This window comes from Oryctolagus cuniculus, chromosome 7, assembly GCF_051225735.1.
Source record: "Oryctolagus cuniculus isolate XC-2025 breed Fujian yellow rabbit chromosome 7, ASM5122573v1, whole genome shotgun sequence".
In the NCBI taxonomy this organism is placed as follows: domain Eukaryota; kingdom Metazoa; phylum Chordata; class Mammalia; order Lagomorpha; family Leporidae; genus Oryctolagus; species Oryctolagus cuniculus.
The window spans coordinates 110,740,034-110,767,265 of NC_142873.1; the positions used below are offsets into that span (position 1 = coordinate 110,740,034).

The 27,232-nt window shown below is 41.8% G+C and overlaps 1 protein-coding gene and 1 pseudogene across 8 annotated transcripts in view; one reads left to right on the plus strand and one right to left on the minus strand.

The window, feature by feature from the left end:
- Positions 1 to 27,232, plus strand: part of DOCK7 (dedicator of cytokinesis 7) — a 268,792-nt gene that overhangs the window by 2,781 nt on the left and 238,779 nt on the right. The window lies entirely within an intron of this gene.
- On the minus strand, positions 25,150 to 25,391 carry LOC149125688 (peptidyl-prolyl cis-trans isomerase NIMA-interacting 4 pseudogene; annotated as a pseudogene).

Here is a 27,232-nt window from a genome sequence, read left to right on the forward strand (position 1 = left end):
TATTGGAACTAAAGTTTGTCTCTAAAAACATTATACTGGCCAGTGCAAAGAGTTAGGTAGAAGTGTATATAAAAAGTCTTCAGAAAGTTCATGAAAAAATGTGTATTAGAGAAAAACAATGAAGGGCTTTCAGAAAATTTTTTTTGCATCAGAATAAGCATATCTTTTAATTCCATTCTTTCATGAACTTTTTGAAATACCCTTGTATAATTTCTGTTATTATAGTTTGTCATCAGATGGGACAGGAAAAACCACAAGAAAAGAAGATAACTAGTTATGCAAAACACTACAAAATGCAAATAAGGATAGCCTTGTAAAGTTACAAAATTAAGGCAGTGGGAATAAAGATGTATGCACTGATTGGAGAGACAGTTAGGAGGTAATGAATATTGTTTGGATATGGAAGGTGAGGAAGACTGTGAAATGATGTTCAGGGTTTTACCTTGGCCAGGCGAGTAAGAGGGTTTAGGAGGAAGAAGGGTTTTTGAGAGTGGGAAGTGAAGTTTGATGGAGATGATGATTCAGTTTTGGAGATGCTGGTTTTGAGGGACTCAGGAGTCATTCAAAGAGAAGCATCTGTTAGGATGCTGGTGCAGGTTTAAGGCACAGAAGGGAGCTTGGACTGGAGATCTAGATTTGGGAGTCATTGAAACCAGGGGAATTGATGAGATTGTCTGGGGAAAATGTACTTTTTTTTTTTTTTTTTTAATATTATTTATTTGAAAGGCAGAGAACAGAGAGGGAGAGGGGAGAGGGAAGAGGGATCTTCCGTCTGCTGGTTCACTCCCCAAATGGCTGCAACGGCCAGTGCTGGGCCAATCCGAAGCCAGGAGCCAGTAGCTTCTTCCAGGTCTCCCATGCGGGTGCAGGGGCCCAAGCGCTTGGGCCACCTTCCACTGCTTCCACCCACCCACTATGCCACAGCACCGGCCTTGAGAAGGTACTGTTAACTTGGAGGAAAAGCTGAGGACAGAACTGTTAAAGATGATGAATTCTTATTTGCTTATTGTAAATGAAAGATTCTTTCCTCCTTGTAACCAAATGATTGAATAATACTTCTGAATAAATTGGTTGTTCTGCTGCTTGGTTTCCTCCTAGAGGAAGTACAGCACAGATTCTGGAGATGGACTGAGTCTGTCATGTTGGCACTGCTACTCATTGGGTAAATTTGAGCAACTTACTTCCCTCTGCCTCTTTCTCTCTCTCTCTCTGTTTAATCTAAAATGGGTGTATTAGAAGGGCTTACCTCTTAGTGTGTTATGAGAATGAACTAAATCAGTACCTCTAAAGTGCTTAGTTGAACAGTACTTTCTTTGTACATAGTAAGTACCTAGTGACTATCAACTATTTTTAAAATTACAGTATTTATAATGTAGGTTAGGACCTTTTCTTGGAAGTGATAATCTTTTCTATGATGGGCACATATGACATTTGTTGCTCTATGAAAAGTTCCCTGTTATTTGAAGATTTTTTTAAAATAGTTCATGACTGTTCCATATCCTTTACATTAAAAATAATTATACAGATCTCTTTTCTGGCTCAGTTAATTTTTAGCTGTTTGAGGTTGTGATTTGGTGATTTCTGAGAGCTCTTTTTTTCTTATATTACTGTTATACTGTTTGCTTCAGCTCATCATAGAAAAGCAGCATGTACATTTTGTCCTTATCAAGCAGTTGCCTCTTGTCTTCTCCCTGCTTTTTTGAGGATGTTTATGAAGTTATGTAATGTTGACTGTAGATCGATGATCTAGGATTTTGTTTGAATAATTTTATCTCATCACTTGATATTCATTTGAATATTCCTTCATTTGAGTATACTTAAAGCTCTTTACTCTTTATTTCATAACTCAAAGAGGCAGAAAAATATATAGATATAGGATCTGAAGTTAGGTGGTCCAGGTTGAAATTTTGCATCCATGTCATTCTAAACAGTTGATCCAATCTATCTCTTGCTTTTCTTATCAGAAAAATGGGGATAAAGACCTCCATCAAGTTAAAGTAAGGATGAAAGGAGTTAATACACACAGAACACTTAGAACTGTGCTTGGAACCTAAGTGTTCAAAAAGTGTTAGCTATTGCTATTATTAATCCTGTATTTCTCATCATTATTATTACAGTTATCCAGATGAGAGTTTAAGGCCTGAATTGAGACTCAAACCCTAGTCCTCTGATTTCTGATCTTAAACTCTCTCCTTTAAAAAAAAAAAAATTATGTATTTAATTTGAAAGGCAGAGTTAAGGAAAGAGGGAGAGATAGAGCTCTTTGAACTGCTAGTTTACTTCCTAAGTGGCCACAAAGGCTGGAGCTGGGCCAGGCTGAAGCCTGTAGCGTGGAAATCCATCTGGGTCTCACATATGGGTAACAGGGACCCAAATACTTCCAGGCACATGACCAGGGAGCTGGATCAGAAGTGGAGCAGCTGGACCTCCAACCTATATTCATATGGGATGCCAGCGGCTTAACTTGCTGCATTACAACACTGGCCCCGGATCTTGTACTGTTTAACTGTATTCTGTGATAGTCCCAGGTTTCTTTGCTTGCTTGCTTACTTGCTTCCTTTCTTTCAGATTTCCTTATTTTGTTTGAAAGGCAGACTTACAAACAGGCAGGTGTGCCCACACACACACACACACACACACAGATCTTCCATCCATTGGTTCACTCCCTATATGGCTACAATGGCTGGGGCTGGGCCAGATCAAAACCAAGAGCCCGGAGCTTCATTCAGGTCTCCCACATAGATTGCGGGGCCCTAAATACTTGGACCATCTTCTGCTTTCCCAGGCACATTAGCAAGGAGCTGGATCAGAAGTAGAGTATCCAGGACTTGAACCTGTGACCATGTGGGATGCTGGCATAACAAGTGACAGCTTAACCCACTTTGCTGTAACACAGGCCCCAGTTCCAGGTTTTCTAACAATGTGATTGTCAGCATCCTCAAAGTTATGGTTGTTTTCTTAATTATTTCCTTTTTCGGGTAGGTATTATTTTGCTGTCCAAGAAGCAGAATTTAATGAAAAGCTTTCATTAGATCTTTGTTTCTGAGGAAAATCTTGAGGATTCCATACATGTAGTTTTATTTAATGCCTCAATTGTTTTTAGTCTTGTATCTGTAACTCTGGCAAGATAGCCCCAGTCTTTCAATCTGCAGAATCTACTTTCAATTTATAGTTCCATATGTTATCAACTACTTCAGTGCTTCCTGTATCATTTATTTGGACACATAGAATTCCCAGTCTTTTGTTATATCCATCTGATTCTTTTTTTTAAGATTTATTTTATTTATTTGAAAGACTATTAAAGAGAAAGGTAGATAAATAGAGAGAAGTCTTCCATCCACTGGTTCACTCCTTAAACAGCTGCAAAGGCTGGAGCTGAGCCAATCTGAAGCCAGGAGCTTCTTCCCGTTCTCCCACATAGGTGCAGGGGCCCTAGGAGGCCATCCTCTGCTGCTTTCCCAGGCGCATTAGCAGGGTGCTGGATTGGAAGTAGGGCAGCTGGGACTCCTGCTTTCGTATGGGATGCTGGCCCTGCAGGCTGGGTCTTTAACCTGCTGTGCCCAGCGCCGGCCTCATCTGACTAATTCTTAAAACTGAATATCTAACTTATTTGCTCCTGATCTACAGTGTTTGTGATAGAGGGAGACTAGAACAGTCCAGAGTTGACCTTTTATTAATTAATGTCTTCTCATTTGAGATGATGTTACTTCAGATTGTTTCTCTTGTTTAACATATTTGTTTCATTCATCTTTTACTGAAATGTTTGAGGCTAACATGAGTCTTTAATTTTAACCTTTGCATACTACTGTGGTAGTGTATTATTTAGCCATTTTTCTGTTGAGTCTGAGAGATTTGTACCTAAAGCTTAACCATTTTTAGTGTGCTTTGAAATCCACACCTTACCAACTCCCTCATATGCTTGATCCCATACTTTTCCCATTCTTTTCTGATATTTTCAACCTGTTTCTTTATATGGACCTTCTTCATAAATCATAGACTTATTTTGCCTTTCTCATTCTGAAACAAAGAACTGTTGTGGGCAGTGGAGTCCCTGGCTGGGTTTTTTCCAGGTTCTTCCCTCCATGCATGAAAAAAATGTGAAGTGGAGGCATAAAGCTGTGAGGAAAGCAGGTTTTATTTAAGGCAAAGCAAATAACAGTGTGGGAGGGGCAGAGAGAGAGAAAGAAAATGAACATGAATATGAATAAAAGTCCCAAAACACAGAAACAACCCCAATCTTGGGGGAAAAATCCTTACAAAGACCCTCCCCCACCTTCCCAAACAAGGTTTGGCTATCACTTTATGCCCTCTGGAGGCATGGGTGGGGCTTAACTGAATATTCAAAAGGGGGTGGAATTCTGGGAGATGGGACTTGGGTGGCACTCATTTCTGTGCCCTTTATTTTGGAAATAGCAGAAGTGTCATGGTCAGATGCGGAATGAGTATGGGCATGCCTCCCATGGTAATTTTGTTATAATGACATCACAGTGATCATGGGAAACAGGGAACACATCCTGGAGCCATATTGGATGTTTCCAGTTAGCACTTGTTCTAAATTGCAACATAGTAGAAGTTACAGTTTCCTTACTCCCAAAGGGGAATGGAATTTGGTGTTGCATCAAAAGTGGCCTGGATGATGCACTGAAAGGCTTAGATGATGCACAGCAAGGGACAGGAGTTTAAATGGTACATGGAAAGGGAGTTGTCATGGTGTCGCCAGTTGTCAAACTGGGATGGCCTGGAGCAACCAGGCACCTGCACTGCCATGTGGGTAGTGTGGAGCTGTCCAACAGGGGTTAGGCTGGGACTGGTAGACCGTAGCTCCTCCCTCTATGTACTTACCTTCCCGTATTAGAACCATTAAAAGTCTTCTGGCATTTCTAGCTAGCAACAACTGGTCGTCTTTTCTAGATGGATTTCTTCCATGTATCTGGGATAGTCATCTTTCCTTTTCTAGATGGATTTCTTCCATGTATCTGGGATAGTCATGACTGCCTCTGGCTTGTTCTTCATATCAGCCCTTGATTCATATGGATGTGGTTACCTTATGTGAACCCTTGAGGGTTAAGAATTTTTGGCTTTTTTTCAATCCTCCTTCCCCCGTTTAAAAAAAAAGAGAGAGAGAGAGAGGCAGGGGAGATGGGAGGGAAGGGGCAGAGAGAGAGAGAGAGAGAGAGATTTTCCATCTGCTGTGCCATGACGCTGCCCCCTCTTCCTATATTAATCCTGCTTTCAGAGCTCTTTAATGGAAAGCCAAGGTCTTTTTACCTCTAGTACTTGGGACAGACTCTAGTGGACATTGGACACATAGAAGTGTTTGAATGAATGCCACCTTGAGATATGTTTCGTTATTCTATTTCTCTGTGGCCACAACAGGGTCAGAGCTGATCTAGTCTTTCCCTCCTAAATTCAGATGCATTGCAAAGTAAGTCTTCCTAAAATGCAGCTATCATTATGGTGCTCTGTTCAAGAATAGTATTTAGTGGCTTCTTACAGTGTTAAATCCAAACTCTTATGCATATTTTGAGGTCGTCTATGATCTGCTCCTTCTCTTGTTGACTTATTCTGTAGTTTATATTTTGTCCTCCAGTCGGTCTGGATTTTTCACCATATCCCCACAAACGCTATGCTCATTTCCATCTCTGCTGCTATTTTTTTTCTGTTTCTTTTTAATGCATCCTTTTTTTTTTTCCTAAATCTTGCCCATTCTTCAGACCACTCCAATCCAGCATCCTGACTTTTGAGGTTTTCTTGCTTTAACCCACCTATGAATGCATTCCTAAGCAATATAGTTTTTTCTGGTTCTGAACTAATTTGAATGGATTTGTGTGTTTGCTTTTCTGTCTTCTTTTGCTCAAAATTATTTTTGTGAGAATTGTTCATGATGTTATGAGTAATTAAAGTTATTTCATTTTCATTACAGTTTAGTATTTAATTCCATGAATACACTAATTTATTCTACAGTAGTTAGAAACAATTTGGATTGTTTCTAGTTTTTTATTTATTTATTTATTTTTTGGACAGGCAGAGTTAGACAGTGAGAGAGAGAGACAGAGAGAAAGGTCTTCCTTCCATTGGTTCACCCCCAAATGGCCGCTATGGCCGGCGCGCTGTGGCCGGCGCCCTGCGCCCATCCGAAGCCAGGAGCCAGGAGCTTCCTCCTGGTCTCCCATGAGGTTGCAGAGCCATCCTCCACTGCTTTCCCTGGCCACAGCAGAGAGCTGAACTGGAAGAGGAGCAACCGGGACAGAATCCGGCGCCCCAACCGGGACTAGAACCTGGGGTGCCGGCGCTGCAGGCAGAGGATTAGCCTAGTGAGCCACGGCGCCGGCCTAGTTTTTGATTATTAGAAACAATATTCCTCTATACATATAAGAAGGGTCTTTAAAAGTTCATAGGAATAGATATTATGAAAAAAGCTATCCATGGGTTTCAAAATTTTTGTGCCTGAATTATCTTTTAACTCCATTTTCTGCAAACTGAAGACCCCTCATATTCTGGTGTAGATATATTCAGGAGTTTCTCTAGGTATACTCAACTGTGGAATTACTTTGTTATAGATATTTTATTGGTCATTGTAGCAGTTTTATTTATTATACAGTTTTTTAGGTAATGCCAGACTTTTCTGAAGTCCTTGTGGAAATTTATACTCCCAGAACAATGCTGCTTTACATAGTTGCCCTCATTTGGTACAGTCAGCTTTTTCATTTTTGCCTGTCTTTTGGATTCATTATGCTATCTCCTTGTGAAAGTTTTAATTTTTATATACTTACTTGCTAATGAAATTGAAGGCAGTTTTTAAAGCTTATTGACCATTTCAATTCCCTCTTTTGTAAATTGCCTATTTGAATCCTTTGTAGTTACTCCCTGTTGTTTTATCCCTTAATGATTTTGTGTGAATACTTTACATATAACCAGTATATTAGTCACTTATTGTTTGTATAACAAATATATTTTCCTACCCTGAGGTTTGTTTTTCATCCTTTTAATGGAGTCTTTTGAAACTGTGTGTAGTCAGTTTAATACAGTTTGCTAGTCTCTTTTTTTTTTTCCCAAGGTATGTATTTGGGAGAGGGCTGGGGGGGGGAGGGGATGGGGAGAGAGAGAGAGAGAAAGAGAGAGAGAGAGAGAGAGAGAGATTCCCTATCTGCTGGTTCATTCTCCAAATGGCCACAGGGGCTAGGGCTGGGCCAGTGCCAGGTCCTGCCCGTAGTTAAAAGCTGGGAATGTGATCCAGGTCTCCCATAAGGGTGCCAGTAGCTCCATTACTTGAGCCGTCACTGATACCTCCCATAGTCTGGATTGGTGGTAAGTTGGAGTCGGGAGCTCTGGAGCTGGTTAAGGCTCACTCCCAGCCATTCTTTTTTTTTTTTTTTTTTTTTTTAAGATTTAATTTTTTTGAAAGGCTGAGTTACAGAGAGAGGAAGAGACAGAGGGAGGGGGGTCCTCCATCTGTTGGCTCACTTCCCCAGCTGGGCACAGCAGTTGGTGCTGGGCCAGGCTTTCTTCTAGGTCTCCCACATGGGTACAGGGGCCAAGCACTTGGGCCATCTTCCACTGCTTTCCCAGGCCATAAGCAGAGAGGTAGGTTGGAAGTGGAGCATCCAGAACTCAAACCAACACCCACATGGGATTCTGGCATAGCAAGGTGGTGGCTTGACCCACTATGCCAAAATGCTGCCCCCTCCATCAGTTTTTTTTTTTTTTTTTAAATGGTTAGTACTTTTTGGGTCTTGTTTTAAGAAATATTTTCAGGAGCTAGTGTTGTAGCACAGTGGATTAAGCTGTTGCCTATGATGCCAGCAATCGCATAAGAGCTCTGATTCAAGTCTGGCTATTCTGCTCCCTGCTAATGTGCCTGGGAGAGCAGCAGAAGATGGCCCAGGTCCTTAGGCTGTTACCACCAGGTGGGAGACCTGGATGGAGTTCCTTGGCCCGACCCTGGCTGTTGTGGCCATTGGGGAATGAACCAGAGAATGGAAGAGCTCTGTCTCTGTCTCTCACTGTGTGTGTGTCTCTCTCTAACTCAGACTTTCAAATACATAAAGTCTTGTTTTTAAGAAAAGATATATCTTTTCCTGAGGTAGTTAAGATACTCACCTGTGTTATCAACTTCATAGGTATTCCCTTTTTTATTCAATGCAGACTTGATATGTGTATGGTATAAAATTTTAATTTTTTCTAAATGGATTATCTTTTCCCTATTAACTACTCTGCTGCCTCTGTCATAAACTGTTCTTATCTGTGGGGGTCTTTTTCTGGATGGCTGTTTTGTTTCACAGATCTAGTTATATATTGTTCAATAATAATTAGTGATTTTAATTATATTCAGTCCTGAGATTTGGTAGACCAGTTCCTTCTACCTTTTCTTAGCTACTCTTAGCCCTTTGAATTTCTGAGTAAATTTTAGAATGTACTGAGACAACCCCAAACCGTGTTACAATTTGATTGGAATTGCATTTAATGTACACATCAGTTTGGGGACAATGACATCCTTTTACTATTGAGTTTCAATCCAGGATCCATGGTGTGTCTGTATGTTTTTAGATCTTCTTTATATTGTGTGATGAGGTTTTATAGTTTTTTTAAAAACTATAAGGTTCTTGCATGTCTTTTGTTACATTTGTTCCTAGGTATATAACAGTCTTATGAATTCAGCTATGCTTTGCTAAATTCTTGTTAATTCTAAAAACATGTCTGTGAATTCCTTTGTATTTTCTGTAGACAGTCATATCATCTGGAAATCATGAATTTTTATTCCTTTCTTTCCAACATTTACAACTGATTTATGTTTTTGTCTTGGTTTGCAGACTATTACCTTTAATTACCATGCAGATTATTACAATTTCTGTTCAACATTATGTTAATATTGAACATCCTTGTTTTGTTTATGATCTTAATGGGAAAGCATTATATGTTTCACTGTTAAGCCTAATGTTTGCTGAGGGTTTTTGTAGATACTCTCAATCTGGGTTTCCTAGAAAACAGCCTGAGGTGAGTATTACGAATTGATGCTTTGTCTAGAAGGCATAGTCTGAGAGCATCAGGAATGAGAGGAAAGGGAAGTGAGGCAGAGAAGATGAGAAACGATATAAGGCAGTACAGTGTGCTTCGGGCCACTGCTTCACAGAGATGGGGAAGGGGTTGTTTGATAGGTGTGCTTGCTGCGGACATGGGCCATCCATGGGCGGAGGCAGTTTCTCAGGTGAGTAGATAGGAGTCTAGAAAAAGAGAAAATTTATCTGCCTGCCTTTTGCCTGTTTTCTAGTCAGTTCAGTCTATCTAGAGAGTTAATTCCTCTTCTGCACTGCATTTTTAAAAAAGATTTATTTATTTTATTTGAAAGAGTTACACAGAGAAGGAGAGGCAGAGAGAGAGAGAGAGTTCTTCCCCAATTGGCCACAACAGCTGGAGCTGCCCTGATCCGAAGCTAGGAGCCAGGAGCTGCCTCCAGGTGTTCCCAGGTGCAGGGGGCCCAAGGACTTGGACCTTCCTCCACTGCTTTCCCAGGCCATAGCAGAGAGGTGGATTGGAAGTGGAGCACCTGGGACTCGAACCGGTGCCCATATGGGATGCCAGCACTGCAGCCAGCAGCATTACTCGCTGTGCCAGAGCACCGCCCCCCCTGCATTGTGTTGTTTAGACTCCTCTGGCAGCCGCTCTGGGTATCTCACTTCTTTTTCAGTGGCTTTTCACCACAGGGATTTTTTAGTTGCAAGTGACAGGAGCTCAAATTAGATTAGTTTCAGGCACAAAAAAGTGTTGACTCATGTAACTAGTACTTTTGGTCCAGGGATATAGATGATGTCAGTTGACTTCTTATCTTTATATCATAGATAGGTTTTCCACAAAATGGTTACAGTGAGATTTGACAGACCCTGGCTTAAATCCTGTCAGCACAGTTCTGGCAGAAAAGATTAAGGAACTCAGTTGTTGGTCTTGCTCAGGTCACATGTCCAGTTACTATGTTTAGAGATACAAGGAGTTTGGACAATCTTGGGTTGCATGCTCTTCTCTATGGCTTGGAAGGGAGACATGATGGGGTTACCTCATCCCCACCCAAATCTCAAGGAAGTTCTTTACCAGAAACACAGAATATCTAATGTAAAAGAGGAGGATAAGACTGCTGGCACACCGGAGTAACTGATGCTGTTTAAAATTGGTCATTTTTAAGTTCTACTTCACCAGTAATTGTTCAAATGTATGGCTATCCAGTCAGCTATCCTACCTGCAATTTAACTGTGACTGGTGAAGTAAAAGAAAACCAGTAGAACTTGCTAGCCAGCTGTTTCTTCTTTATCTCTTTTTAACTTTTTTTTTTTTTTTTTTTTTGACAGGCAGAGTGGACAGTGAGAGAGAGAGAGAGAGAGAAAGGTCTTCCTTTTGCCATTGGTTCACCCTCCAATGGCCGCCGCGGCTGGCGCGCGGCGGCCGGCGCACCGCGCTGATCCGATGGCAGGAGCCAGGTGCTTCTCCTGGTCTCCCATGGGGTCCAGGGCCCAAGCACTTGGGCCATCCTCCACTGCCCTCCCTGGCCACACCAGAGAGCTGGCCTGAAAGAGGGGCAACCGGGACAGAATCCAGCGCCCCGACCGGGACTAAAACCCGGTGTGCTGGTGCCGCAAGGCAGTCTGTCTCTTTTTAAAGATTAGCTCAGACCTTCATGCTAACTCACAGCTTTCCCAGGGATGTCTGCCTGGTCTTTTAAATCTTTAATATCTTCAAAAGATTTATTTATTTGTAAAGGTAGATTTATAGAGACAGAGATACAGAAAGAGAAAGAGAGAGAGAGAGAGAGATCTTCCATCCACTGGCTGGCTCCCCAAATGGCTGCATCAGCCATGGTTGAGCCAGGATGAAGCCAGGAGACAGAAACTTCCTCCAGGTCTTCCGTGTGGGTACAGGGGACCAAGCCCTTGGGCCATCCTCTGCTGTTTTCCCAGGCCATCAGCTGGGAGCTGGATAGGTAGTGGAGCAGCCAGGACTTAAACCAGTGCTCCTATGGGATGCCGCATCGAAGGTGGTGCCTTAACCTGCTACACCATAGCACTGGCCCCTGGTTTTGATTTTTTAAAAAATGTTTGTCATTTTCATCTACTTGAAAAGCATGGTGATAATGATAGAGAGAAAGTGGCGCCGCGGCTCACTAGGCTAATCCTCCGCCTTGCGGCGCCGGCACACCGGGTTCTAGTCCCAGTCGGGGCGCCGGATTCTGTCCCGGTTGCCCCTCTTCCAGGCCAGCTCTCTGCTGTGGCCAGACGGTGCAGTGGAGGATGGCCCAAGTGCTTGGGCCCTGCACCCCATGGGAGACCAGAAGAAGCACCTGGCTCCTGCCATCTGATCAGCGCGGTGCGCCGGCCACAGTGCACCGGCCGCTGTGGCCATTGGAGGGTGAACCAACGGCAAAGGAAGACCTTTCTCTTTCTCTCTCTCTCACTGTCCACTCTGCCTGTCAAAAAAAAAAAAAAAAAAAAAAAAAAAGAAGATAGATCTTCCATCCACTGGTTCACTTCTCAAATACCTACAACAGTTAGGGCTGGGCCAGGCTGAAGCCAGGAGCCTAGAACTCCATCTGGATCTCCCACATGAGTAGCAGGGGCCCACACATTTGAGCCATCATCTGCTGCCTCACAGGATGCACTTGTAGGAAACTGGGTTGGAAGCAACATAACTGGGACTGGAACTAGCACTCCAGTATGAGATGCAGGCCTCCCAAGTGGTAGCTTTACTCACTGTACCACAACACCGGCCCCTGGTTATTTTTGATTGTTCTTTTTTTCTTATGCCTTAGTCTGCATCTGTAGTCATGACACCAGAAAAATCTAACTTGTTCACTCATATCAACCATTTAATGGCTTTTGTAATGTTTACTTAAAGGGATGGTGATATGAGCTCTCAGGGTTCAGAACTTTCTCTGTAACTCCACTGCAGCTCTCCTTCCTGTCACAATCATGCTTTCTCCAAGACGCAGTTTTGTTTCCTTATCTTCATGGAGCAGTTCCAGCTATGCTATGCTAAGGATCTTTTTTGTTTATTTCTTTTAAATATTTATTTATTTTAGAGGCAGTGTTACAGAGAGAGAAGGAGAGACAGAGAGAGGTCTTCCATTTGCTGATTCACTCTGCAAGTGGCTACAATCACCAGGGCTAGGCCAGGCCAAAGCCAGGAGCCAGGAACCAGGAACCAGGAGCTTTTTCTGAGTCTCCCACATAGGTACGGGGGCCCAAGCACTTGGGTCATCTTTCAGTGCTTTCCCAGGTCATAACAGAGAGCTGGATTGGAAGTAGAGCAGTCAGGACTCGAGCAGGCACCCATACGGAATGCTGGCACTGCAGGCAGCTTAACCTGCTATACCACAGCACTGGCCCTCCACAATTTTTTTTTTAAAACAGTTTTAATGAGGTATAATTTACATGCCAGAAAATTAGTTCAAGTGTATAATTAAATAATTTTTAGTGAATTTTTAGTTAGGAAACATCACCCACAATCCAATATTAGAACATTTCCATCACCCCAAAATTTCTCTGATGCCAGCTTATAGTACTCCCTATTTCAGCCCCCAAGATGCAGGCAACCATTAATCTGCCTTCTGTCTCTCTTTAGATTTGCCTTTTCTGAACATTTCATGTTAGTACAGTGATAGGAAAGATGATGTTTTGTGTCTGGCTTCTTCCACTTAGCATAATGCTTTTATGGTTCATTCATATAGAATGTGACTCAGCATATCACTCCTTATGGCTGGATAATACTTGCATTCTGTTGCATATAGCACACTTTGTTTATTCATTCATTGGTTGATGAACATTTATTTACTTATTCAAGATTTATTTATTTTATTTGAAAGAGTTACACAGAGGGAGGAGAGGCATAGAGATAGAGAGGTCTTCCATCTGCTGGTTCACTCCCTAGTTGGCTGCGCCGATCTGAAGCCGGGAGCCAGGAGCTTCTGGGTATCCCATGCAGGTGCAGGGGCCCACAGACTTGGGCCATCTTCTACTGCTTTCCCAGGCCATAGCAGAGAGCTGGATCAGAAGTGGAGAAACCGGGATTTCAACTGGCGCCCATATGGGATGCCGGCACTGCAGGCAGCGGCTTTACCCGTTATGCCACAGTGCCAACCTTAGTTGATGAACATTTAGTTTCTGTCTTTTGGCTGTTGTAAAATTGCCACTGTGGACATTTATGTATAATCTTTCTTTCAAAACTTGTCAATTTTTGTAGAGCTGGTTTATATGTTAAACTGTCTGAAAATCTGTCAGATTGTAGATTGTTTCACAGTGATCCATTTTATATTCCTGCTAACAGTGTGTGAGGATTCTAATTTCTCCACATGCTTGCTCACACTTTTTGATTGTAGACATTCTAATGAGTGTGAAGTGGTATTTCCCTATGATTTTTCTTTTGCATTTCCCTAATATTTTTCATGTGTGTATTGGCCATTCACACACATCTTCTTTGGTGAAATATCAGTTCAGATCTTTTGCTCATTTTTAAAAAATTTTTAAATTTTTTTAAAATCTTTTGCTCACTTTTTTTTTTTTTTTTTTTTGGACAGGCGGAGTGGACAGTGAGAGAGAGAGACAGAGAGAAAGGTCTTCCTTTTCCGTTGGTTCACCCCACAATGGCCGCTCCGGTGGTGCTCTGCGGCTGGCACACTGTGCTGATTCGAAGCCAGGAGCCAGGTGCTTCTCCTGTTCTCCCATGGGGTGCAGGGCCCAAGCACTTGGGCCATCCTCCACTGCACTCCCTGGCCACAGCAGAGAGCTGGCCTGGAAGAGGAGCAACCGGGACAGAATCCGGTGCCCCGACCGGGACTAGAACCTGGTGTGCCGGCGCACCCCAGGTGGAGGATTAGCCTATTGAGCCACGGCGCCGGCCTTTTTCAGTTTTTAAAATTGTTTTATTAACTTGCTTTTGAGTTAGAATTCTCAGTATGTTCCAGATATAAATTTTAAAAAATAGTTCATTTTAAAATTACACATAATTATGGGCTACATGCAAGTACTTTTTGATTTAAAAATATTTTCTGGGACTGGCATTGTGTGTGGTACAACATGTTAAGCCACCGCTTGGGATGCTGGAATCCTATATTATAGTGCCAGTCCAAGTTGTGGCTTCCAATCCAGCTCCATGCCAACGCTCCTGGGAAGGCAACAGAAGATGTCCCAATTGCTTAAGTCCCTGCCATTCATGTGGGAAATCCAGATGGAGTTCCTAGCTCTTGCCTTTGGCCTGGCCCAACCCTTGCTGTTGGTGCCATTTGGTGAGTGAACCAGTGGATGCAAGATATTCTCTTTTTCTCTGTCTCTCTCTGACTTTCTCTCTCACTCTGTATTTCAAATAAATAAATAAAATCTTTAAAATGTTTTTCCCCCCCTCCCTGTCTGGCTTGGCTTTTCATTTTCTTAATGGTGACTGTTTTTAATTTTGATGAAGTCCAATTCATCAATATTTTTCTTTTATTATCATTTTCATGTTGTAGATAAGACTTCACCGAATTCTTGATCATAAAGGTTTTCTTCCAAAAAATGTTAAATGTTTTAGTTCTTGCATTTTAGTTTATGTTCCACTTTGCATTTATTTGTGTGTGTGTGTAAGATGAGGGTCTAAAGCTACAGTTTGTATGTGGATGTTTAGTTGTTACAACACTCTGGTGAAAAGACTATCCTTGAGCCATTGAGTTTTCCCTTGTACCTTTGTCAAAAATCAGTTGACCATAATACTATCTCACTGTAGTTGGAACAGAGATAATTAACAATATAAAAAATTACACATGCTAGTGAGGATGTAGAGGAAGGGGAACTCTGACATACTGTTGGTGGGAATGTAAATTAGTACAACCATTAAAGAAAACAATATGATAGTTCCTCAGAAAACTGAAATCCCCCCCACAGGACATATATGCAATGGAAATGAAGTCAGTCTATCAAGGAGATATCTGCACTCTCTTTGTTTATTGTAACACTATTTACAGTAGGTAAGGTATGGAATCAGATGAGGTGTCCATCATGGATGAATGGATAAAGACAATATAATATTCATACCCAATGGAATATTAGCCATAAAATAGAGTGAGATCCTGTTACTCATGGCAACATGGATAGTACTGGAAGATATTGTTAAATGAGTAAGTCAGGCACAGAAAGACAAATCATGCATGTATTTCCTCATCCGTGGAAGCTAAAAAAGTTGATTTCATAGCAGTGGAGAGTAGAATAGTGGTTTACTAGAGGCTGGCAACAGTGGAGGACAGATAGAAGGATAATAGGTATCAAAATACAGTTATATTGACTGAATAATTTCTAATGCTAGGGTGACTATAATTCACAGCAACTTATAATCTGTCTTCTAAAGAACAAGAAGAGAGGAGTCTGAAAGTTCTGAATACAAGGAAATGGTAAATGTTTAGGGAGATGAAAATGCTAATCATCCTGATTGGATCGTTATACATTGTATATATGTATCTATTTAAATCTGTACAGTTATTATGTGTCAATTAAAAAGCAGTTAACCATAAATGTGTTTATCTTTTGGCACTTAATTCTGTTTCATTGATCTGTATGTTTGTCCTTACAGCAGTACCATACTGTTGTAATTATAGGTTCTTTCTGGTAAATTTTGAAAAATATAAGTATGTGTCCTCCAACTTTTAATTTTTTCAAAGTTATTATGGCTATCCTAGATATTTTGTATATTTCCATATACATTTCAGAGTCAATATCAATATAGAATTTGCCAGTTTCTGCAAAATCCTCTTGCAATTTTGATAGCGATTATGTTTAACCCACAGGTCAGTTTGGGGAGAATTGTCATCTGAACAATATTGAGTCTTCCAGTTCATGGAAATGGAGTGTCTTTTCCTTTACTTAGATCCTACTTAATTTCTCTCAGCAGTGTTTTGAAGTTTTCAGTGTATAAGTCTTATACTCCTTTTGTTACATTATTTCTAAGTATTTTTGATGTCATGATGTCAATTAAAATTTGCTTTGTTCGTTGCTAGAATATAGAAATAAATTGATTTTTGAACACTTAACTTGTATCTTCTAACTTTGTTGAAAGTGTTTATTAATTCCAGTAGTTTTTTGTGGGTTCCTTCGAGTGTTATATGTCTAAGATGATTTTGTCTGCGATTAGAGACAGTTTTATTTCCTCCTTTCCAACTTGAATGCCTTTCATTTCTTCCCTCTTTCCTTCCCCCTTCCTTTTGCACTGGCTGGAACCTTCAGGATAGTGTTGCATAGAAGTGGTGAAGGCAATCGTCTTTGCTTGCTTTCTGATATAAGGAGGGAAACATTCAGATTTGCAACATTAAATATGATGTTGTTTGTCAGTAGATGCTGTAGGAAGGGAAGAAGAATACCAAGATTTCAGAAGTATTTAAGAGTGACAATAAACAGGATTTAGCAATTAATTATGTGCAGTTTATACCAAGATATAATTTGTACATTGTGGATAAGAAGACTTCCAGCTTTATTTTTATTCAATAGGGTAGAGTTAAAGATAGATTTATCTTTGGGAGGATTAAATTTTTACAGTGGATATTTTTTTCCTCCTCGTTCTTTTAAATTGTAATTATCAGGTCAGCGATAATACTTTGAAAGCTAAATGTTTGAATTTTTCTGTAGTTATACTTTGATAAAATAGGGAGCAATATTATTAACATATTTTAGTGGAGGAAATTGAGATAATAGTGAAATTCTGTAGATCACAGTGTTGGAGACAGACACCTCTACTTATTACAGTGCTTTCTAAATCTTTGACTTAAATGTTATCCCAAAATAGTGTCAGATGGGGTTCATGAAGCATCTAATATCTTTGTTTATGTGCTTCTCCAGAAAAGGAGCTGTGTCTTAAAGTATACAAGTATACATGGGTTTCAAAGCTGTTGCACCGAAATAAATTTACCTTTTTAAAAACCATGTATTTGTTTCACCTGTTAAAAATTTGTTTTCAATTGAGTGACAGAGAGCAACAGAGCAAGTGGGGCGGGGCGGCGGGGCTGGGGGGAAGGTTATAGCTCATGCTTTTATCCATTGGTTCCCTCCCCAAATGTCCTCAATAAACCCTGACTGGGGCCAAAGCCAGCAACTCAATTTAGGTCTCCTACATGGATGGTAGGAAACCAGTCACTTGAGCCATCAGAGTTTGCATTAGCAGAAAGCTGGAGTCCAAAGTGGAGCTGGGTATTGAGCCTAGGAACTCCCAAATGAGATGTGGTGCCTTAACTCCTAGGCCAAATGCCTTCCCATAAACTTATCTTTTAATTGTTCTTCATGAATTTTTTTGAATTCCCCATGGCCGGGGCCGTGGCTCACTAGGCTAATCCTCTGCCTTGCGGCGCCGGCACACCGGGTTCTAGTCCCGGTCGGGGTGCCGGATTCTGTCCCGGTTGCCCCTCTTCCAGGCCAACTCTCTGCTGTGGCCAGGGAGTGCAGTGGAGGATGGCCCAAGTGCTTGGGCCCTGCACCCCATGGGAGACCAGGAGAAGCACCTGGCTCCTGCCATCGGATCAGCGCGGTGCGCCGGCCGCAGCGCGCCAGCCGTGGCGGCCATTGGAGAGTGAACCAATGGAAAAGGAAGACCTTTCTCTCTGTCTCTCTCACTGTTCACTCTGCCTGTCAAAAAAAAAAAAAAAAAAAAAATTCCCCATAGTATTTAGAAGGACTGTTTTTGTTCTTTTGGTTCACATACCAATGTGCATGTTTTAGTTTTCTTGTGCTGTTAGTGGTTACTATGGTCCAGTGCTCTGTGTTCCTAATGATTTTAATAGAGGTTAACTTATGAGTGACAGAAAGATAGTGCCTGAGATCTGAGTTTTATTTAGCCATCCAGTAAAGACAGGAGACAGATCATAATGAAGGTCAGGGATTATAGTGTTCTTATCAATGTGTTAGCATATACACAAGCATTTTCACTAGATGTCTTTCACTGACTTCATGGGCTAGGTTTTCAAAAATAGACAAATCATTAATATGAACTATGGCTAGAATAATTTCTCTTTGGAAACTTGCTGCCATGGAAATTATATTGGAAAGGTGGGGACCCGAATGTGGGCCCCCAGAGCCTTGCAGGTCCTTGGCTTTGGCAAGAGATAGAAATCAGCCATAAGCAAGCAAAGCAAAAGCTATAGCGTTTTATTAAAGAAAGCAACAAAGAGCATGCTACTCCACAGAGCAGCAGGCCTGTGTATTGTTTCAGACCTCTTTGTGGGTTTGACAACTGTGTGTTAGTATCTGGGTGGAATAGTCACCTTATTTCTGAAAAAAGGGCAACAACTTTTAGGAATAAGGAATCCAACTCGTTTTTCTCTCCTTACATGGTCACTTCCTTAGGTTGTCATAGCAATTATAAACTGTCAAGATTTGAGAGGCAGTAGTTTTTACTATGCTAATATGTTATTAGGAGGGGATGATCTAGATGCAGGTATCCTTGAGGTTAGGTTAGGCAATGGCTTTGACCCACTGATGTGAACCAGTTCCATTGTCCTGTATGCTTTTCTGCCACTTCCTAGTGGATAAAGCTGGGGCTTACCCCTTATTTCAGAAAGAGGTCTTAGGAGCTTTATGGATCTGAATATAAGCTTGGGCAAATTATTTGATTTTTGAAATTTATCTAAAAATATCTGTTTCTCCCTCTGGTTATAAAATAGTGTATGTTCCTGAAGACAATTGGAAATACTAGGGTAGGTGTTTGGTGTAGTGGTTAAGGAAGCACACGAGACTCTCACAGCCTATATGTGAGTGCTTAGAGCTCCTGCTCTCCCTACCCAGCTTCCTGCTCATGTGCCAACCCTGCAAAGGTAACATGATCATGGCAAGTTACTTGGGTTCTTGTCATCCACATGGGAGACCTAGATTGAGTTCCTGGCTCCTAACTTTGGCTTGGCCCAATCCTGGCTGTTGTGGGGATTTGGGGAGAGAACCAGTGAATGAAAGTATGTGCACTCTTTCTCCTATTCCCTCCCTCCCTTGCTTCCCCACCCTTTTCTTGTAGGCATTTAGGGAGTGAACCAGCAGATGAAAGATCTTTCTGTCCCTCTTTGCCTCCCTCCCTCCCTCCCTCCCCCTCTCTCTCCCACCTTCTGCCTTTCAACTAAATTGAAAACAAATAAAAAAATTAGAAAAACAAGACTTGGGAATGCATAAAGCCCAAAAGAGAATTGAAAAATCACCCATAATTCTCCTTTCAGACAAAAGCCTCTGTCCTTCTGGAGCTTACATTCCAGTGGTAATCTTTGCAAAACTAGAATAGCTTCGATGCCTACCAGTAGAGATTGGTTACACAGAAGTATGTTCCAGTTTATCCATACCAAGGGCTCTCGCAGATAAAAAGTAAAGCAGTGGTTAAGAACAGTCTTCTTTCCACCTTTCTGCTCAGGCACACCCTGGTAAGCAGCAGTGGTAACTCAGCTAGTTAGGCTCCTGCCACCTTGTGGGAGACCTAGTTTGAGTACCTGGCTTGTGGACTCCTGGCTTCAGCCCAACCCCCATTTTCACCTTTGGAAACATTTGGGGAGTGTACCAGCAGATGGAGTGTGTGCCTGCTATCTCCGTGTCTCTTTGCATCTCAAATAAATAATAAAAATTTTAAAAAAGAGTGGAGTCTCTATGTTCAAATCTTAACTCTATATATTATTGGTTTGTGACTGTTACCTCTTAACACTTCAATATCCTAATACAGTTCCCATTTCATAGGGTTTTTCTGAAGATTAAATGAGTGTAACAAGTGTAACACATTGCACAATATATGGCTTTACACTTGGTGCTGAAAAGATTTTCAAGATATAGAGGGATTTTTAAAACATTCATGGAAAATGGGTATTGTGAAAAAAAAAACAGTGCATAGATTTCAAAATTTTTTATACAAATTCTTCATTCTTTTTTTAAAAAGTATTTTTATGTATTTGAAAGGAGAAAGAGAGACAGAGAGGCAGACCTAGTTTATGCCTTAAATACGTAGAACAGCTAGGGTTGGGTTAGGTTAAGGCCAGGGGACTGGACCTCAGTCTGGATCGCTCATGTTGGTGGCAGGGACCCATGTACTTGAGCCATCATCTGCTGTCTCCCAGAGGAAGCTGGAATCAGGAGCAGAGCCATGACTCTTACCCAGGTACTCTGTTACGGAATGTAGATGTCCAAATAGCATCTTAACTGGTGCCAAACACCAACCCCTCAACAATTTTTTTTTGTAATTTATCTTTATTTATTTATTTATTATTTGACAGGCAGAGTGGACAGTGAGAGAGAGAGACAGAGAGAAAGGTCTTCCTTTTCTGTTGGTTCACCCCCCCCAATGGCCGCTGTAGCCGGCGCACCGTGCTGATCCGAAGCCAGGAGCCAGGTGCTTCTCCTGGTCTCCCATGTGGGTGCAGGGGCCCAAGTACTTGGGCCATCCTCCACTGCCTTCCCGGGCCACAGCAGAGAGCTGGCCTGGAAGAGGGGCAACCGGGACTAGAACCCGGTGTGCTGGCGCCACAGGCAGAGGATTAGCCTAGTGAGCTACAGCAGCGCTGGCCGTAATTTATCTTTAATTCTATTTACTATGAACTTTTTGAAAGACCTTAGTATTAAGTATATAGTATAAGGTATCAAGAAAAGATTATTGTATGAAGTCATCTAAAGACTTTACAAAGTAAGGATTTTCTACCTACATACTGATGTTCTTGTGTATCCATCTTTTTCTTGAAGAATACTCAAGAAAATATTTACTGCTTATATTTGGGGATTAGAGATGGTTGAGAGATGTACCTCTTTGTAAAGTTTGAATTACTTAGAACCATGTACATATTCATTTATTTTATAGAATTTTTTTTGTTGTATCAGTCATTTTTTAGGCTTTTCTCCATTTTGGAAAATCTTCCTCTTCTTTTCATGGTCACTTTATTTACATAATAGTGGAGTTTGAAAGGAATTCTGGAACTAACCCTGTATAGAAATGCCAAAGTTATATTTTTTTTTATGAAAATCCATACTTTAATGAAAATTTTTCTCATGAAATTGAGATTTTAAAGAGAAATCAAAATGAAATATTAGAATCGAAGAATTTAATAGATGAAATAAAAAATGCAGTGGAACCAAGCTTTTTTTTTTTTTTTTTTTTTTTTTTTATCTTTTATTTAATGAATATAAATTTCCAAAGTACGACTCATGGGTTACAATGGCTTCCCCCCCCCATACCGTCCCTCCCACCAACAACCCTCCCCTTTCCCACTCCCTCTCCCCTTCCATTCACATCAAGATTCATTTTCGATTATCTTAATATACAGAAGATCAGCTTAGTATACCTTAAGTAAGTAAGAAATGCCAAAGTTATATTAGAGACTGTTTTGAGCTAAATAAACAAATTATATGTATTGTAAAAAAAATTGTTCTAAAAAAGAATTTCGACCGGCGCCATGGCTCACTTGGCTAATCTTCCGCCTGCAATGCCGGTACCCCGGGTTCTAGTCGCAGTTGCCCCTCTTCCAGTCCAGCTCTCTGCTGTGGCCCGGGAGGGCAGTGGAGGATGGCTCAAGTGCGTGGGAGACCAGGAGGAAGTACCTGGCTCCTGGCTTCGGATCGGTGCAGCATGCTGGCCATAGCAGCCATTTGGGGGGTGAACCAACGGAAGGAAGACCTTTCTCTCTGTCTCTGTCTCTCTCTCTCACTGTCTAACTCTGCCTGTCCAAAAAAAAAAGAAAAGAATTTACCATTCAGTAGGAGAGCATTGTGTTTCACCAGTAGTATTTTTTTTTTTACCTTACCAGTAAACAAATGAGATAAAAATGTCAACTAGGCTGTTAAAGAAAAGATTATACTTTAGATACTTTTGCAGAGGTATTTTCCCCCAGCAAATGTTTACCTGTTTGACAGTAATTGATAAAAAGGCCTTCTTTTCTCTTCTCTTACTTATTGATGAGAAACCATCAGCACTTGTATGTTTGTTTACTCTGAAAAGCATTTTGGGCTGGCGCTGCGGCTCACTAGTCTAATCCTCCGCCTTGCGGCACCGGCACACTGGGTTCTAGTCCCGGTCGGGGCGCCGGATTCTGTCCCGGTTGCCCCTCTTCCAGTCCAGCTCTCTGCTGTGGCCCGGGAAGGCAGTGGAGGATGGCCTGAGTACTTGGGCCCTGCACCCCATGGGAGACCAGGAGAAGCACCTGGCTCCTGCCATCGGATCAGCGCGGTGCGCTGGCCGCAGCACGCCGGCCACGGCAGCCATTGGAGGGTGAACCAACGGCAAAAGGAAGACTTTTCTCTCTGTCTCTCTCTCACTGTTCACTCTGCCTGTCAAAAATAAAAAAAAAAAAAAATTAAAAAAAAAAAAGAGAAGCATTTTGAAAGTTCTTATGCTGGATAGTCTCTAAATTCACTCTTGTTCCCTTCCTGTCTTCCTTTCTGTCTCTCATTACTCTGTGTTTTTTTTCCTCTTCTTACTCTTAAGCCTATCTTTCCATGTCTCTCTCTCCACTGTAGTTTTAGGTGTTGAGAATGTAGGATTAGTAAGCTGTGATTCCTGCACTCAAGGAGCTCCCATCTGTTGCTCCATTCTAGCATTCTTTTTAAGTTACTTTTTGGGGGAAAGAATTATGAATGTCTTCTGGTCCCATTTCCCCCTCTTCAGCTCTGTAAACATTTATAAACACATTTAGACATTCTGTTGAGAGTGCAAAGGTAAGTAAAATGAGGTCCTGCTTTTTAACTGTTTAGTTCTTTACAAGGAGATATGGAACAAATTTCAAAACAGTTTGATAGATGCTGTGATTGAGATATAGTTCATGTGGATCTGCAAGATAGTTCTTGATGGAAAAAGGCTACAAGAATTAGAGACTATTTTTTTTCTTAAATCTTAGAGGGCAGTGGTCTTTTTTTTTTTTTTAAGATAGATTTATTTATTTTAAAGATTGATTTATTTACCAGAGTGTCTTGGCTTTCCATGCCTGAAATACTCTCATGGGCTTTTCAGCCAGATCCGAGTGCCTTATTTATTTGAAAGGCAGAGTTACAGAGAGAGAGAGAGGGAGGGAGGTCTTCCATCTGCTGGTTTACTCCCAGAGGCCTCAAAAGCCAGAGCTGCACCAATCCAGAGCCAGGAACCAGAAGCTTCTTCCGGGTCTCCCACATGGGTTCAAGGGCCCAAGGACTTGGGCCATCTTTTCCTGCTTTCCCAGGCCACAGAAGAGAGCTGGATCAGAAGTGGAGCAGCTGGGACATGAGCCAGTGCCCATGTGGAATGCTGATGCTGTAGGCAGAGGCTTAGCGTACTACACCACAGCTCCAGCCCATTTTTAGCAGTTTTATAACTTTAATCAGCAGTTAGTTCTCTACATTGACTCTATGGATTTTTGAAAGTGGTGACAGGTACATAGGTCACCAAAGTGTAGAGCTTGTTTGGAGAATCTTCATCCTCATTATGTTTACTGGACAGTTTTACGGATGTGGTGTGGGACGTGACTGATTCCTGTGGCTTGGACAGCTTTGTTGAGCCTGGTATCAGTGCACATATCTGGAGTTCCCATCTCTTTCATGGCAGACTTCCAGATCTCTTTGAGTTCCCAAGGGGCACTTCTCTTGAAGCCAACTCATAGATGCCCTTTTGAATACTGATGGTGTGTTCTCAGGTCACCACTTTCTTGATGGCAGGACAACTCTTCTTCTCGCCACCCCAAAGAAGTGGGAGCCATCTTGTAGGGCCCAAGTTGGAAAGGCTCTTTTTCTTTTAACTAAAAATTTATATATATATAGAGAGAGAGAGAGAACAAGAATGAGCCTGTTCATTGTTTACTCTGTAATGACTGGAACCTGAGCTATCACTGCAGACTTCCACAGTCAGCATTATCTATGCTGACTCCCACAATATCTGGATTCAGAATCTGTCACCTGGTATGGAGCTCAGGGACTCCAGTATGGCATGTGGGCCTCTTAACCATTTGGCTAAATCCCAGCACAGAGGTGAAGTTTTTCCTGTCTTTGTTAATTCCTAAAGAATATTGCAGGGGCTGGTGCTGTGGCATAGCAGGTAAAGTAGCTGCCTGCGGTGCCAGCATCCCATATGCATGCTGGTTCATGTCCTGGCTGCTCCTCTTCGGATCCAGCTCTCTGTTATGACCTGGGAAAAGCAGTAGAGGATGGCCCAATTGCTTGGGCCCCTGCACCCACATGGGAGACCCAGAAGAAGCTCTTGGCTCCTTGTTGGGATTGGCTTAGCTCCGGCCATTGTGGTCATTTGGGGAGTGAACCAGCAGATGAAAGTCCTTTCTGTCTGTCTCTCCCTCTCTCTAGCTCTACGTCTCTTACATAAATAAATAAATCAATCTTCAAAAAAAATCCATTAAAAATAAAAAGGATATTGTAGAGGTAGTTCTGAAGAGGGAGTGTACCAAACCTGAGGATCCAAATTCTTGGTACTTCACTGTATTCTCCCTCCCCACAATGAAAGGATATTTCAGAAAGTTTGTAGAAAATGTAATTAAAAGTTAAGTTTTGGGGCCAGCATTGAGGTGTAATAGGTTAAGCCTCCACCTATAATGCTGGCCAACCATATGGGTGCTGGTTGGAGCCCTAGCTGCTCCACTTCTGATCCAGCTCTCTGCTAATGCACCTGGGGAAGCAGCAGAGGATAGCCAAGTCCTTGGGTGCCTGTACCATGTGGGAGACCTAGAAGAAGCTCTAGGCTACTAGCTTTGGCCTGGCCCAGCCCTGGCTGTTGCAGCCATTCAGGGATGATGGAAGACCTCTGTATCTCTCCCTGTCTCTCTGTAACTCTGACTTTCAAATAAATAAAAATTAAATAAGAAAAAAGGTAAGTGTGTTTTTATTCATATGACCTATTTTTTTTTTTTATTTTATTTATTTGAAAGACAGAGTTACAGAGAGAGGTAGAGCTAGAGAGAGAGAGGTCTTCCATCCACTGGTTTACTCCCCAAATGACTGCAACGGCCAGAGCTGGGCTGATCCAAAGCCAGAAGCCAGGAACTTCTTCCGGGTCTCCCACGCCAGTGCAGGGGCCCAAGCACTTGGACCATCTTCTGCTGCTTTCTCAGGCCATAGTTGAGAGCTGGATTGAGAGTGAAGCAGCCGGGTGTCAAACCGGCGCCCATATGGGATGCCTGTGCTACAGACCAGGGCTTTAACCTGCTATACCACAGCACCAGCCTATATTTGTATGATTTTATTTTCTCCCTTCAACCATAATAATATGATATCCAAATTCATCTTACCTGGTGGGTCTGTGAACACAGACTTATCCATCCCACTGACAGGCAAGGCAAATGCTGATTCTTGAAATGGTCCCACCAAGGGCCCTCTGGTCATCCAACGCAAGTGGCCCCCTTGCCTGGCTTTATCTTCATTATATTGTGCAGCCACTTCATTGAATTTTGTTCCAGACTTTAATTCTACCATGGTTTTCATGATTTTGTCATGGTTTTCACACACAGTGTATTTGACCTTTATTGCATTGCCACCACCTTTGGGACCTGAACCTATTTTCCCCCCTTTTCTGGAGCCACTTTTTTCCTTTGAGTGGTGTCCTTGAAACTTGCTTGTGATAAGTTTATTTTGATGTGAAGAATTTTGAAATCCATGCATATGAGGGATCTTCAAAATAAAGTTTATGGAAAATGTGTATTATGAAAAAACTGCATGGATTTCAAAAATACTTTGCACCAAAATAAATTTACTTTTAATTCCATTTTTTTTTTTTTTTTTTTTGGACAGGCAGAGTTAGACAGTGAGAGAGAGAGAGACAGAGAGAAAGGTCTTCCTTTTCCATTGGTTCACTCCTTAATGGCCGCTGCGGCCAGTGCACCATGCTGATTCGAAGCCAGGAGCCAGGTGCTTCTCCTGGTCTCCCATGGGGTGCAGGGCCCAAGCACTTGGGCCATCCTCCACGGCCTTCCCGGGCCACAGCAGAGAGCTGGCCTGGAAGAGGGGCAACTGGGACAGAATCTGGCACCCCGACCAGGATTAGAACCTCGTGTGCTGGCGCCGCAGGCAGAACATTAGCCTATTGAGCCGTGGTGCCAGCTTTAATTCCGTTTTCCACAGACTTTGAAGTTGCTTATATTTTTCTAGGTGATAATTGCATTATAACTATTACAGAGAATTCTGGCTTGCAACATTTTCTCTCTCTCTCTCTCTTTTTTTTATCAAAGAGAATTTATATAAATATTGGGCTTTCCTACCACTGAAATCAAATTCATGTCAGCAGGGCAAGGCTGTTCTAGTTTTTCACCTGCCAGTTCTAGTTTTTCTGCTGCCCGTCTGAATTAGCCCCAGAGAAACTCCATTTCCTTGAATGTGTAAGTGTCTCAGGGAACTCAACTTATAGTAGTATTTCCAAGAGTTCTTATTCTCTTACATGCCATATCACATTGCATTTACTCCTTGTGACTTTATAGAAGTAGTGTAAGTAAATACTCTTAAAGGGAAATTTTATTCTGAATTCTCCTTATTCAACCATATTCAGGCTTTACTTCTTGTCGCATGAAGAATGATTAGAAATGAAAGAGGCAGGCCTATATTAGCGTTATTTCTTGGGTCATTCTGGAATTCATAGCTAAATGGAGTGGGTTAGGGGAAGATTAAATACAACATAACTGCCATGTAGGTCCTTTGTTGTTATTGCTAATATCTTATGGTGTATGGTCTGTGTGAATGCTTTCCTTCCTTTTTTAAAAAAGTATTAATTTATTTAAAAGGCAGAGAGACAGAGGTCTCCCAACTGCTGGTTTACTCCCAAATGCCCACAGTAGCTAGAACTGGGCCAGGCTGAAGCCAGGGCCTGGAATTCAGCCTGAATCTTCTCTGTGAGTTGCAGGGACCCAAGTATTTTAGCTATCACTTGCTGCCTTGCTGGATACACTTGAGCAGGAATGGCTCTGGGAAGTGGAGCACACATCCCCTAAACATCTGCTGTGTTCTGTTTATTCATCTCTCCCTTTCCCTACTCCCACTGGCCTGTGACAACTACTATTTTTAATATCCATATTTTGCCTTTTCCAGAATGTGATATGGTTGGAATTGTATAGTATAGTACCTATAGCCTTTTCTTTCTTCTTCTTCTTTTTTTTAAAGATGTATTTATTTATTTGAAAGGCAGAGTTACAGAGGGAGAGAGAGAGAGCTAGAGAGCGAGAGAGCGCGCGAGAGAGGTCGATCTTCTATCCATTGGTTCACTCCCCAAATGGCTGCAATAGCCTGGGGCTGGACCAGGCCAAAGCCAGGAGCCTGGACACCATAAGGGTCTCCCA